Below are 11,689 nucleotides of genomic sequence, written 5' to 3'. Positions count from 1 at the left end.
CCCGCAGACCCCGTGCCCCCCGCAGACCCGGTGCCCCCCGCAGACCCGGTGCCCCCCGCAGGCCCGGTGCCCCCCGCAGACCCCGTGCTCCCCGCAGATCCGGTGCCCCCCGCAGACCCGGTGTCACCCGCAGACCCGGTGTCACCCGCAGACCCGGTGCCCCCCGCAGACCCGGTGCCCCCCGCAGATCCGGTGCCACCCGCAGACCCGGTGCCCCCCGCAGACCCGGTGCCACCCGCAGACCCCGTGCCACCCGCAGACCCGGTGCTCCCCGCAGACCCCGTGCCCCCCGCAGACCCGGTGTCACCTGCAGACCCGGTGCCACCCGCAGACCCGGTGCCCCCCGCAGATCCGGTACCACCCGCAGACCCCGTGCCACCCGCTGCACGAATCGTGACTGTCTGCACTGGGCGCTCCCCCAACGCCCTCTAGTGGGGGTGGACGGACCCCCGCGCCTGTCCTGCAGCGGGAGACCGACCAGCAGCGAGGACGCAGCCGTCACGACCACACGAGTGAGGAAATCAACGGACACAGAAGAGTGCTCACGTGTGACTCCCGGTGCCTTCATGTGTGTGCGGGTCACACACAGGCACCTCCGAATGGGGTGTTGGATGTTGTCTCAGTGGTTCGGGCCGCCCAGCACCGCCGACTCGGTGGCCGAAGCAAGAACCACTTCGTTCTCACGGTTCTGGAGGCTGCGGAGTCCAAGGCTGGGGGACCCCCAGAGTCACGGGCTGGTGAGAACCTGCTTCCCGGTTCAGGGACGCGTCTTCTTGCTGTGTCCCCGCGTGGCGGAGGGAACAAGGTGCTCCCTGGGGCCTCCCGTGGAAGGGCGTTCAGGCCAGTCAGCTCCAAGAGGCCTGCCTCCAGATCCCGCCACCCTGGGGAGCAGGTTTGCAGCACACAGATTAGGAGGAGGACAGAAACATGCAGTCTACAGCAGAAGTCGAAATCCAGTCATTTTTGAGGGGTCGTTCTGTCGACTAGAGAGGGCATGAGGCGGAGACAGAGCCTGGTCTTTGGATATGCTGATTGTGTGTTTTTTAATTTGGGTGGTGACGACTGTGTATGTTCCACTTGTCAAAATTTACCAAAGTGGGGGCACCTGGTGGCTCAGTGGGTTAAGCTTCTGCCTTCAGCTCAGGTCATGATCCCAGGGTCCTAGGATCGAGCCCCACATCGGGCTCTCTGCTCAGCAGGGAGCCTGCTCACCCCCCCCCCCCCGCCCCCGCCCCCGCCTGCCTCTCTGTCTACTTGTGATCTCTGTCTGTCAAATAAATAAATAACATCTAAAAAAAAATTACCAAAGGGTGTACTGATGGAATTTTTATATATTTAATTTTTCAGTAAAAAAAGAAAAATATTTGCCCATCGTAGATGTTACATTAAAATGACTGAAAGCCCTTTGTTTACTCATAGAAGCTGTAGCTGCTTGTTGTCAGCTTTATGCTGGTATAGATACAGATCTTGATCCTCATTTTCTGTATTTATAAAGTGTGTATAGTAGCACCTGTTTCGCAGTAGGTAACACGGACGGACAGACAGGCTTTGAAAATGACGAGATTGCATACACATGCCTGGGGGAGAATGCCGTGTCCCCACTGCTGATGTTTTCTTGCTTTTAGCACAACATCCCTGCTCTTCCCTACCAACCTACCACTCCTGCCAAGAGGGTGAAGCCGAGTGGTACGTTTGGTGAGTACATTCCTCTTCAGCCTTCCCTCTGGGAAACGACCCCGTCGAGCACAAAATGTTACTGAACCTTAGGGATGTTGAGTGCATTGTCCAAATTTAGACAGATAATAAGTCACAGAATTTGCACCCAGGTCTCTGACTGCAAAGATCATGCTTTTAACCACTTCGTTATACTGGCTGCCTCATAAAGACTAGATCAGCATAAAAATAAACGCTGTTGTACGGTGCGGCTAAGAACACAACAGGAATTCAGGGAAGGGACTCTTCTCTCCGGTCTGTGAACCGGGAGGCAGGTTCTCACCAGATGCCGAATCCGTAGTTCATGATGACTACACAAAAGACTATGGGGTCAACTCCTGCTAAATTCTGAGTAAACTCCAGGAGCCAACAAAGCGGAGTTAGCACTGACCTCTTTCCAGGCCACATGAGAAGAGCTGTCTGTTGTTGGTCAAACAGCCCGCACGGTTTAACCTCAGTGCCACCTGGCAGGGCTCCAGGACTTACCCGGTTACTTTCTTGGTTCGGTTCAGCTGCATTTGGTCTTGTACCTTTGTTGTGTTTGCCTTTCAGTTCTTCTGGGATTTATCTCATGCACCATCCTACGGGATGAGACAGGACAGGAAGCTTATTTTCAAGCACTTGACACCTGAGAATATGTAAGGGTCTGCTAATAGCATTTCTCACAGAAAGATTATTTATTTTTATTGAGGTCTAATTTAAATTCGATAAACAACATTGATCTTAAATGTTCAGTTGGATGGGTTTCAACAACTTTATAAATCCGTGCAACCATTACTCCAAACAAGATATGGAAGACTTTTGTCAGCCCAGAAGCATGCTGTATGACTCTGTGTGTGTGTGTGTGTGTGTGTGTGTGTGTGTATGGCTTTCTTCACTCAACATACTACTTTTGAGATTCACGCTTTTATCAGTAGTACCTTCCTTTTTTTTTTTTTTTTGAAGATTTTATCTATTTATTTGACAGAGAAAGACACAGTGAGAGAGGGAACACAGGCAGGGGGAGTGGGAGAGGAAGAAGCAGGCTTCTGGCAGATCAGGGAGCCCAATGTGGGGCTCAATCCCAGGACTCCAGGATCATGATCTGAGCTGAAGGCAGACGCTTAACCACTGAGCCACCCAGGCACCCCAGTACATTCCTTTTTATTGTCCAGAAGTAATCCACTGTATGGATGTACCACCATCTGCTCATCCAATCTCCTGTTGGTGGACATTTAGGTGATGTCTAGCTTCTGGCTTTTATGAGTAAGGCTGCTATGAACATTTTAGGAAAGTTTGTGTTAGCATATGTTTTCGTTGCCCTTTGGTAACTGCTGAAGAATGGCACGCTTAGGTGCCAGGGTGGCTGTGGGTTTACCATTGTAAGGGGCTGCCGAATAATTCTCCAAAGGGTCAAGCCATTTTATATTTGTACCATCAGTGTTGTGCATCTCGAAGGAAAGTTGTGTACAAAGCCAAACTATGATGACATCTTAGCAAAGAACACCACAGTGCCCAGGGTGGGAAAGATTCTGTGGGAATCATTTGTAAGGAGGAAAAAACAGCCAACAGAGGAGCGGGCATTGGCGCTCACCAAAGAGCATTCACCAGGACGCCAGCCCGAGGGGACCACGTGGGCAGCAGACTCCACAGCCACCAATCAAGGCTGTGTTCTGGGTCCACGACATTCAGTCCACATGCCAAGCCCTCTGTCCAGGATCCAAGCAATCTGGGCAACTTATTGTTTTTCCTCAAGTTGTGCCTCATTGAAATTCTTTTTGGAGTGTCCCTTTCAGTCACAAGTTCTCTCTTGTCCAGAAGCCAAGGTCGTGCAGCTGAGTGTAGCGGGGCTTTCCGAATGTGTGCTGCGGGCTTCACCTCCAGCTGCGGTGCCCGAGCTGGCTCACCTGCCCCGTCCTGAGCGGCTTCCCCGGCTCCCCCAACGAGGACAGCGAGCTCTCGTTCACCTGTTCCTCTTGTTCATTTGGTCCCCCGCAACCGCCTCAGGTTACTCTCAGCAAGATTTCAGTTTGGTTTTTATGCTATTGCGTTCAAGGGAGGGCAAAGCCTTTGAATCTGTTTTCAAATGTGTTCATTTTTAAGACAAAACATCATTCTCTCCGAGTTTTTCTTTTAGGCTATCAGGATAGAGGTCAAAAATCGTGGGGACTAGCCCCCAAGGGAATTAATCTTAACTTTCTCCAGAATCAGCCAACCCTACTCATATATTCTAGGATATTGGTAAAAATTCTTGCTAAAGGAGGTGGCCAGAAAAGTCCTTATTCTTTAGCCAAATTCTGGATGAGAGGATGAGGGCTCCACATTTGGGCACAACCAGGTTTCAGCATCTATTACCCTTATTCTGCTCTTCTAATGGGCACTTGCTGTCAGTGCTCAGTGGTAAAAACACAAGCCCTGGTTTTCGTCTTCCTTCTCGCTCACAATGAAGGGTTTGTCCCTCCTCCTTTCAAAGGCAAATTCATCCCCATGTGTTCTGGATCCCACTCCGTCCTGCCTCCTCAGAGAGTGTGCTCCGCTGGTTCTTACCGGCAGCTGGAATGACCGTCCTCCTAAATTCAGGCTTCTCCTTCCGCAGCCTGTGGTGGTGGCTAGAAAGTCGCCAGCCAGCCAGCCAGACACCCTGTTCCCCAGCCTCCCTTGCCTTTAGCTCAGGCCGCATGATGAGTTCTTGTCAATATAATGTGATCAGAAGGGATGTGGGTCACTTCTTGACCAAGCAACTTAAGAAGCAGGGGTGGTTTCTTCTCCCTTCTGCTCACTCGGTAAAAGGGGCGCAGCAAGCGGGGAACCCAGATACTGAAGAGGAGGGAGGGCTTCACAAGATGGCTTGAGCCTGGGTCTCTGAATCTTCAGTCGGAGGGTCCCCCCTGCCATGAAGAGCTTCTGTGGGAAGAGCTCTATGTGTCTGACCTGTTGTATATTGCAGGACCCTTGTGCCATAGTGTGGTATTGTTGATCGCCACCATGACTAGCACATTATTTTTCTTTATTACTTTATTTTATTTTTCTTTGCAGGTGACATCTACATGCATTCAGATATAACCAAGCATCTCCCATCTTAGCACCGACACCAGCCCCCTAAAATCCTCCCTTTGACTCCACGCTCCTGCTCTGTTTCCTCGGTGTCTCTTTACTTCTCTCACAGACAACTGTTCTAGGAAACCTGTCAATGCAAAGTCTTCGTTGCTTGCTTCCATTCGTTCCTTACTCCAATCTAGATGGCTTCTTTGCCACCCTCCATGAAAACTGCTCTTGCCGGAGTCCTTAATAACGGACAGGTTTCGAAATCCAGCAGACAATTTTTGGTTCTTATTGTAATTCTCAGGATTTTACCTAGTGGGACACTCCTGCCTTCACTGCCTACTGTCTTCTCTTGGTCCCTTGAAACCAAGCTCTTACAGGAATGACTCACAGGCTTTTTAAATGCATCATATCCAAAACCGACCTTCAACGCTGGCTCCTCCGTCTTCCGTCTCAGTAAACGGTGCTTGCATCCACCCAGCGGCTCATGCCGGAAACCCGAGGGTGATTTTTGGTACATCCTTCTTTCTCACCACTCATAGGCAATTAATCATTGTATCCTGCCCGTTTCACCTCCTTGTTTTTCTCAGGAGTAGCTACTCTCCGTCTCCAATCGTCCCTACCACCCCTTCCATTCTCCATACACATGATTACAAACATAACTCAATTAATGCCATTTTCCTTTTAAAGTCCTTCAGAAATCGTTACTAGAAAAAAAGAAAAAGAAAAAAGAAAAAAAAAATCCTTCAGAAAATTCCCACTGCTCTTAGGATAATCCCCTAATCCTCAGCACAGCACACACACCCTGGCGCCATCTTGCCCCTGCAACTCTTCAGCCCGAACCCGCGCTCCCTTCCCTGTGCTCATTGTAGTTCAGCGTTTCTCCTGAATCTTTGAAAGCAGCTGTTTCTTTCCTACCTCAGAACTTCTCTAACTGCAAGAACAAAGCTCAACTCGAACAAACTGAAGTGAAAAGGAAATATAGTCGCTCACATAAGTGAGGCACCTAATAAGCCGCTGACTTCAGGCGTGACTTATTCCAGGAGCCCAGGTTACGACTTTAAAGCCCCATGGCTTCATTTCTCAGCTCTGCTTGTTTTTGATTCCTTCTTAATATGCACTGTCACCAGCCGGCAGGATGGCCACTGTCAAAGACGTCTAGTTGTGCTTTGAAAAATTAATCTTACCGAAAGAGAGGTCTGGACTTTTTTGTCAGCTTCTGGGAGGTCATCTCTAAGCCCTTGGTAGGTCATACTTGATAAGAGAGTCTCTGTTTGCCTGGGGGCCATCGGCCAACCAGACCATAAGAAGATGAGTTAGGGCGGGGCGGGGAGTTGAGCAAAATCAGCAAGGTGACTCAACCTGGAGACTCTGAGTCAGGTGCCATCTGCTGACCTCTGGAGACTGAAATCAGCCCTGAGTTCAATCAGTCATGCTGAGGTGATGAAGCCTCAGTAAAATCTCTGGACACTGTGTGTGTGTAGTTACACATAGAGGCCAAGGGAGCCGAGCTATCCTAACTGCACCGGGAGAGGACAGCCGGGAGCTCCAGGTTTGCTCCCCTCCTGGTCAATGTGCCTTTCCCTTTGGCTGACTGTAACGTGCATTCTTTCCGTGTGATAAACGTAATCACGAGTGTAGCTGCTTTGAGTGAATTGTTTGGGTCCTTCCAGTGAATAATCAGAAGCGAAGGTAGTTTGGGGAACTACCACATTTGGTGTCAGAAGTGAGGGTGGTCTTGTGTGGACTACGCTCCCTCTCACTGTCTAGTGGGCGAACTCTCACGTTATTAAACATTCTTAGCCTAGTAGCACAGCTCAATGGTTCTGTTTCTTCGGATGTTCTAAAAGAAAAGTTCCAGGGAGCCTCTTAGCTAGCTTGCTTGAGACGAACCGATCACCATTGCCTGGGAAGGAGGGTGCCGCGATCGGTCTCCGTCAGAGAGCTAGTAGAATCTATCAAAACAACAGGAAATGAGTCCCCATGGGAGAAAAGGTTTGGGTTACCAAAAGGAAAGATAGGAAGGCTGCGTGAACAAACACAGTAGTTAGCTTGGGACTTTCACACCAGCATCTCCCTCTGGAACACCCTGATTCTTATTCATCCCTCCCCCCCCCACTTTCCAATGACTAATCTTTCTACTGACTAATCTACTCATCATCTGGGTTTCAGATTAAATGTCACTTGGACAGAGAGGCCTCCTTCTTTCATTCCTCTCCATCAGAATGTTTTATAGGTCTTAGCAGTTTGTCATTCTATATCCATTTGTGTGATTGCTAGTTTAATATCTTTGTATTGCCTTTACTCTAGGGTGTGTTAACCACATCTAGTCTGTTCATCACTTAGTAGGTCCTCAAAAGTAGCAGTGGAAGGAGCAAAATAAGAATGAAAAAAATCTGTTAATGGATTGCCCACATCTCAGATCTTATGCTAACCCTTCAAATGCTCCTTTTTAGTAAGATGTCAGTAGACGACTATCTGGTTAAACTTTGGACTCAGTTGTTGGAACCAATAAAAGAAACTTGCCTCAATTTTGCAATTAGGAATTCAAGAACCGCATAACCTTTAGAAGTAAAAATTGTTAGGCACATCAACCTCACCCTCATTTACTAAAACAAAACATGTAACGTTTGTATGGAAATGCGTCTCTCGATAAGCTGATACAATCTTCCGTCCCATCTTGCAGTGTTTGCATCTGATTTTAGCCACAAAATAACCCATTGAGATAAGTAATGCAGGCAGGTGTTTCTTTGATCTTACAGATGAAAAAAAAAAAAAAAAGCCTGAGAACCAGAAAGGTAAGATAAATTACTCATGATCACATGGAAAACTTAGTGGTCAAAACAAGATGATTACTCAGCACTCCTGAAGCCTAGTTCTATGCTCTGTCTACCAGCCCAATGTTGTTCCTCCTCTGCCTCACTGACGATACACCCTGCTGTCCCCTACAGTTGTAGAATGTGTCGAAAGTCACAGTAATCAATGTAGTGAATTTGAATATGAGTAAACTTTTGATTTTTCCCTATTTTGTGGACATTTCTGATCATTGGGGCTGTAAGCATTCTTCGTAACACTCCCTTTTAGTTAGGAACTCTAGCCTCTTTCTCAAGCCAGTGGTTCTAGTGATGTTCTCATCCCCAACCCAGAAAAATTTGGCCAAGGAGAGCCTAATATTCTCTAGGCTCGAGTTTGGGTAAAGGCAAGACACATGGCCCATAACAGGTTTTAAGATTCAATGACCTCTTTGCTAAGGCTTTGGGATAGGAACACTCATTCTCAATAGGTTTGAACCTGAGACAATAGGAAGTTGGAGCTTCTGCACTCATTTACTTCAAGTGGAAAGCAGAGCTGAGAGCTAAAGAAAAACCATATCCTAACAATACCTTCTGAACCGCAACTCTGGAGCCCACATGGCCCCTGGATTTTTAGCTACATCACCTAATAGATTCCTTCTCTTGAATAAATCAGTTTGAGTAGGATTCTGTCTTTACCATTCAGAAAGTTCTTAACTAAAATATCCTATAATGATGGGGAGACCCAGGGTCCCCACAGCAGGGTAGCCCGCCGACCCAGTATGGGATTGCATTGCCGCGGGGTGGGAGCTGGACCCATTGCCAAGAAGCTTGCAGAGGCCAAGTATAAGGAGCGATGAGCTCTCCTGGCTGAATCCCAGCTGGCCCAGATGTCCACACAGTTGGGCATGTTCAAGACCAACCTGGAGGCATTTGCCAGTAAGCACAAGCAGGAGATCCGGAAGGAACCTGAGTTCCCGGTGTAGTTCCCGGACACATGTGTCACCCTTGCGTGGGTCGGCTCCCCTCCGGAAGAGGATTTTGGTCTGCGGTGGGGGCTGAGGGAGCTTTCTGTTGCGACCTGGGGATCCAGAAGATGGACGTGTGTGTGGCCCCAACGCCCAGGAAGGGAGGCCTATTCACTCTGGAGGGACTACGGCAAGACGCGTCCAAGGGAAGGGGCCGATTCGCCCAGGATGTCAGCCATGACTGTTTGATCAGGGCCATGAAGAAACTAGAGGCACCTGGCACTGGCGCAGGTGCCCCCGCCTTCAGTTGGCGCCAGCTGAGCTCAGTGCCGACCGCCCCATGGAGCTGCAGCTAGCAGGGAGGGACGGCTACGTGACCGTCGGGGATATCAAAGCCCATCTCAGGCCGGAGGTCACGCGCTGGGACACCTGCCGAAGGAAGGGCCGGGCCGGCTGGCCCCTCGGGCCCCGCAGGAGGCTCGCCATGGGCTGCCAGCTCTCTTGGCGGACCCCTCCTCCCAGGCCGTTACTGCTGAGGCCAGAGAAGCTCTGCCCTGACCCTGGGGGTGTAGAAGGGGGCATGGTAGCGGGCAGGGAGAAGACAGACTAGCTGTCTGTGAATAAGCCCTAACAGCTTTGTTTTTTGCTTTTTTAAAGAAAAATAAACAACATATACTACAATGAAGAATTCTCATTCAATTGTCTTCCCATACAGTCTTGACGGGGAGCGGAAGAAAGTGCGGTTACAGCTATTTCCTGCAGAATGGCATTGTCTGTAACAATAGATCTGGCTCCCAAACCCTCAAACAACGCCCACCCCCCTGAGAAAACAAGCAAGAAATCACTTTACTAGAATTTAGTTGCATGTTCACTGTCTCCAAAGAGCTTTATTTGGTGCCATTCTTCTTTGGGTTAGTGATGAGAGGACACCTCCTCTCACCCCCTGGTCAGACTTTGTCCCTCTTACACTGCCAGCTGGTAGGCCTTCCAGAAATCTCCCTAGTGAGGTTTGATGCTCTAGATGGCCTTAACACAGCTGAAATGCCCTCTAGCTATCTATGTCTACACCTTCCGCCTTTCTGTCAAATGTCACTGCGAATCTGTTCCAAGAAGAACTTGCTGCAAGTCTTTCCAATCTTAGGATAGACTCTCCAGGTACCATCTATTTGCAAAGAAATACAGAAGTGGAGCCTAATTAATGACTTGCTTTTCTGACTGCCAGCTTCACAGACCCAAGAACAAGGGGAAAGACTATAGGAATTCTTTTAAGGTCAAAAGAGTCTAGTATACAGAACCATTTAGCTGGCAATAATAGTTTCAGCACAAGGTGTTTTTAGATTTTCTTTTAAAAAATTCAGTGTTTGGTATCTCCCAGGACAAGATGAATTTAGCTATGCCTTGGTTGGTGACTCTAGAAACTACTTTTTATTTGTCAAAGTGATGAATGTTTCAAACTTGAAGGGAGCTAACATTGCCTAGTTGTATGTCATATTGCCAATAGATGATAGGAACACGGCGAATGGTAAGGATTTGGTAAAACTTTTTCATAATGAGCATTTTTAGGACTTTTATTTTTTATTTTTTTCTATTTTTAGGACTTTGAATAACACATTGTGAGATTGGTCTATTTCTCAAAAGATCATATCTTTTAAAGGGAGTAGGGGCTGAAGAATGGATACAAGCCAATCCCTTTGATGCGTGCATAGTACAGGACACTAATACCTAAACCATATATGACCAGACATGTGGAGCCATCTCATTTTCTAAGCTCAACAAAAATAAAAGGGAGGATTGCCCGTGTTAGTTATTTTTTTCCACAATGATTCTTAGAATATACATGAAAATAGGAATCCTAAAAGAGTAGTCAGTATGGTGTACTGCAGAAAATACTCTGGGCTCTGAATTAGGGGAGCTAAACTCTGGCCCAGGCAGCCCTCAGCAAGCCCATTGTCTTGGGTCTCCCTCATATACAGAATGGAGGATTGCACAACTGCCAAGAAAGCGTCCAGCTGTAAACTTGGGTACTAAAACGGAGAACCTGTGGATTGTAATTCTTGTCAGTTTCAGTTCTGATCTAAATACAAAATGAGGATCGTCAGAGAACTTTGAAGATGACCACGGTAGCTGAAAGGAATTGAGCTGGAGGAAAAGGAAAGCCTTAATGCCCCTATTTTCCACTCACTCACTCACTCACTCGCTCACAAATACTTGGGAGCACTTAATGAACACTGAACACTATTAGAGGTGCTAAAGGCAGAGCAATAAATACACCAACGTCCTAGTCATCATAGAGCTAACTTTCTGGAGGTGAAGATGCATCATAATCAAATGAATATGTACAAAGAAAGCGTGTCAGAAGGTGACAAGTGCTACGTAGGAAAGCAGAGCAGAGAGGGAGCGCTCGCGATGGCCCTTGTTTATAAGGTGGCCATTTGAAGAGAGACTGAAAGGAGGTGAGACAGTAAGTCAGGCTATTTCCTACCTAGGAATAGCAAGTGCAAAGGCCCTGCGTGGGAGTGTTTGACATGTTTTAGGAGCAGCAAGGAATCCTGTGTTGCTAGACCACCATGAGCAAAGTGAACAGTGGTAGAAAATGAGGTCCAAGGAAAGGTGAAACAACAAAAGAAGCTGAAATGTTCTGTTTACTTGAGTATAAATCCCTGCACCCCCTTATCTGTGGCTCCTTTGCCATTGTCATTGGGTAGGGAGAAATCGACTGGTTCAGTCTAATGGTAACATCCGCTCGGATTTGAGTGGGATCAGAACCCAAGACTCACCATCACTACCGGCCAGACATGGACGTCATTCCTTGAGAGTAGAGCTGCGTTTCTTTCATTTTCATGAAAGTTTTGAAACTTTCAAGCAAAGTTTAACTTCCTTTATCTCAAGGACTTCTGTCCTTCCTTTGCTGTGGGGGGAAGCCCTGCTGTACGCCTGCTGAACTGACACAGGTGTTGTGGGTGTGGGGGAACAGGTACCCGGCGCCCATTCCAACCTCCCTCACATGTGTCTTCTGATACCAGAGACTGGAAATCTATGAGCTACCTGTTCTGGACTCCTCTGGAGCTAGATTTGGGATGACATCATCTCCCCTGATGAGTGCACTCGCAGCCCTCAGAGAGGTCACAGTGAGGCTTTGCACTTCTTTCCCCATCTCTGTGATCCAGCAGGCTTTTCTAAGGTACATCCCAGCCT

At 48.2% G+C, this 11,689-nt stretch overlaps 1 long non-coding RNA gene and 1 pseudogene across 1 annotated transcript; one reads left to right on the top strand and one right to left on the bottom strand.

Moving 5' to 3' along the window:
- Positions 1–367: 367 nt before the first annotated feature.
- Positions 368–5,261, bottom strand: LOC116584081. Its single transcript, XR_004283055.1, has 3 exons — positions 5,159–5,261; positions 2,200–2,294; positions 368–881 (listed from the first exon to the last, which is right to left on the bottom strand). It is a non-coding gene; the product is annotated as an uncharacterized LOC116584081 (long non-coding RNA).
- A 3,039-nt stretch (positions 5,262–8,300) lies between these two features.
- On the top strand, positions 8,301–9,052 carry LOC116584080 (annotated as a pseudogene).
- The last annotated feature ends 2,637 nt before the right edge of the window (positions 9,053–11,689 follow it).

This window comes from Mustela erminea, chromosome 2 (genome assembly GCF_009829155.1).
Source record: "Mustela erminea isolate mMusErm1 chromosome 2, mMusErm1.Pri, whole genome shotgun sequence".
NCBI classification, from domain to species: domain Eukaryota; kingdom Metazoa; phylum Chordata; class Mammalia; order Carnivora; family Mustelidae; genus Mustela; species Mustela erminea.
This window is presented reverse-complemented; position numbering and strand designations above follow the sequence as displayed.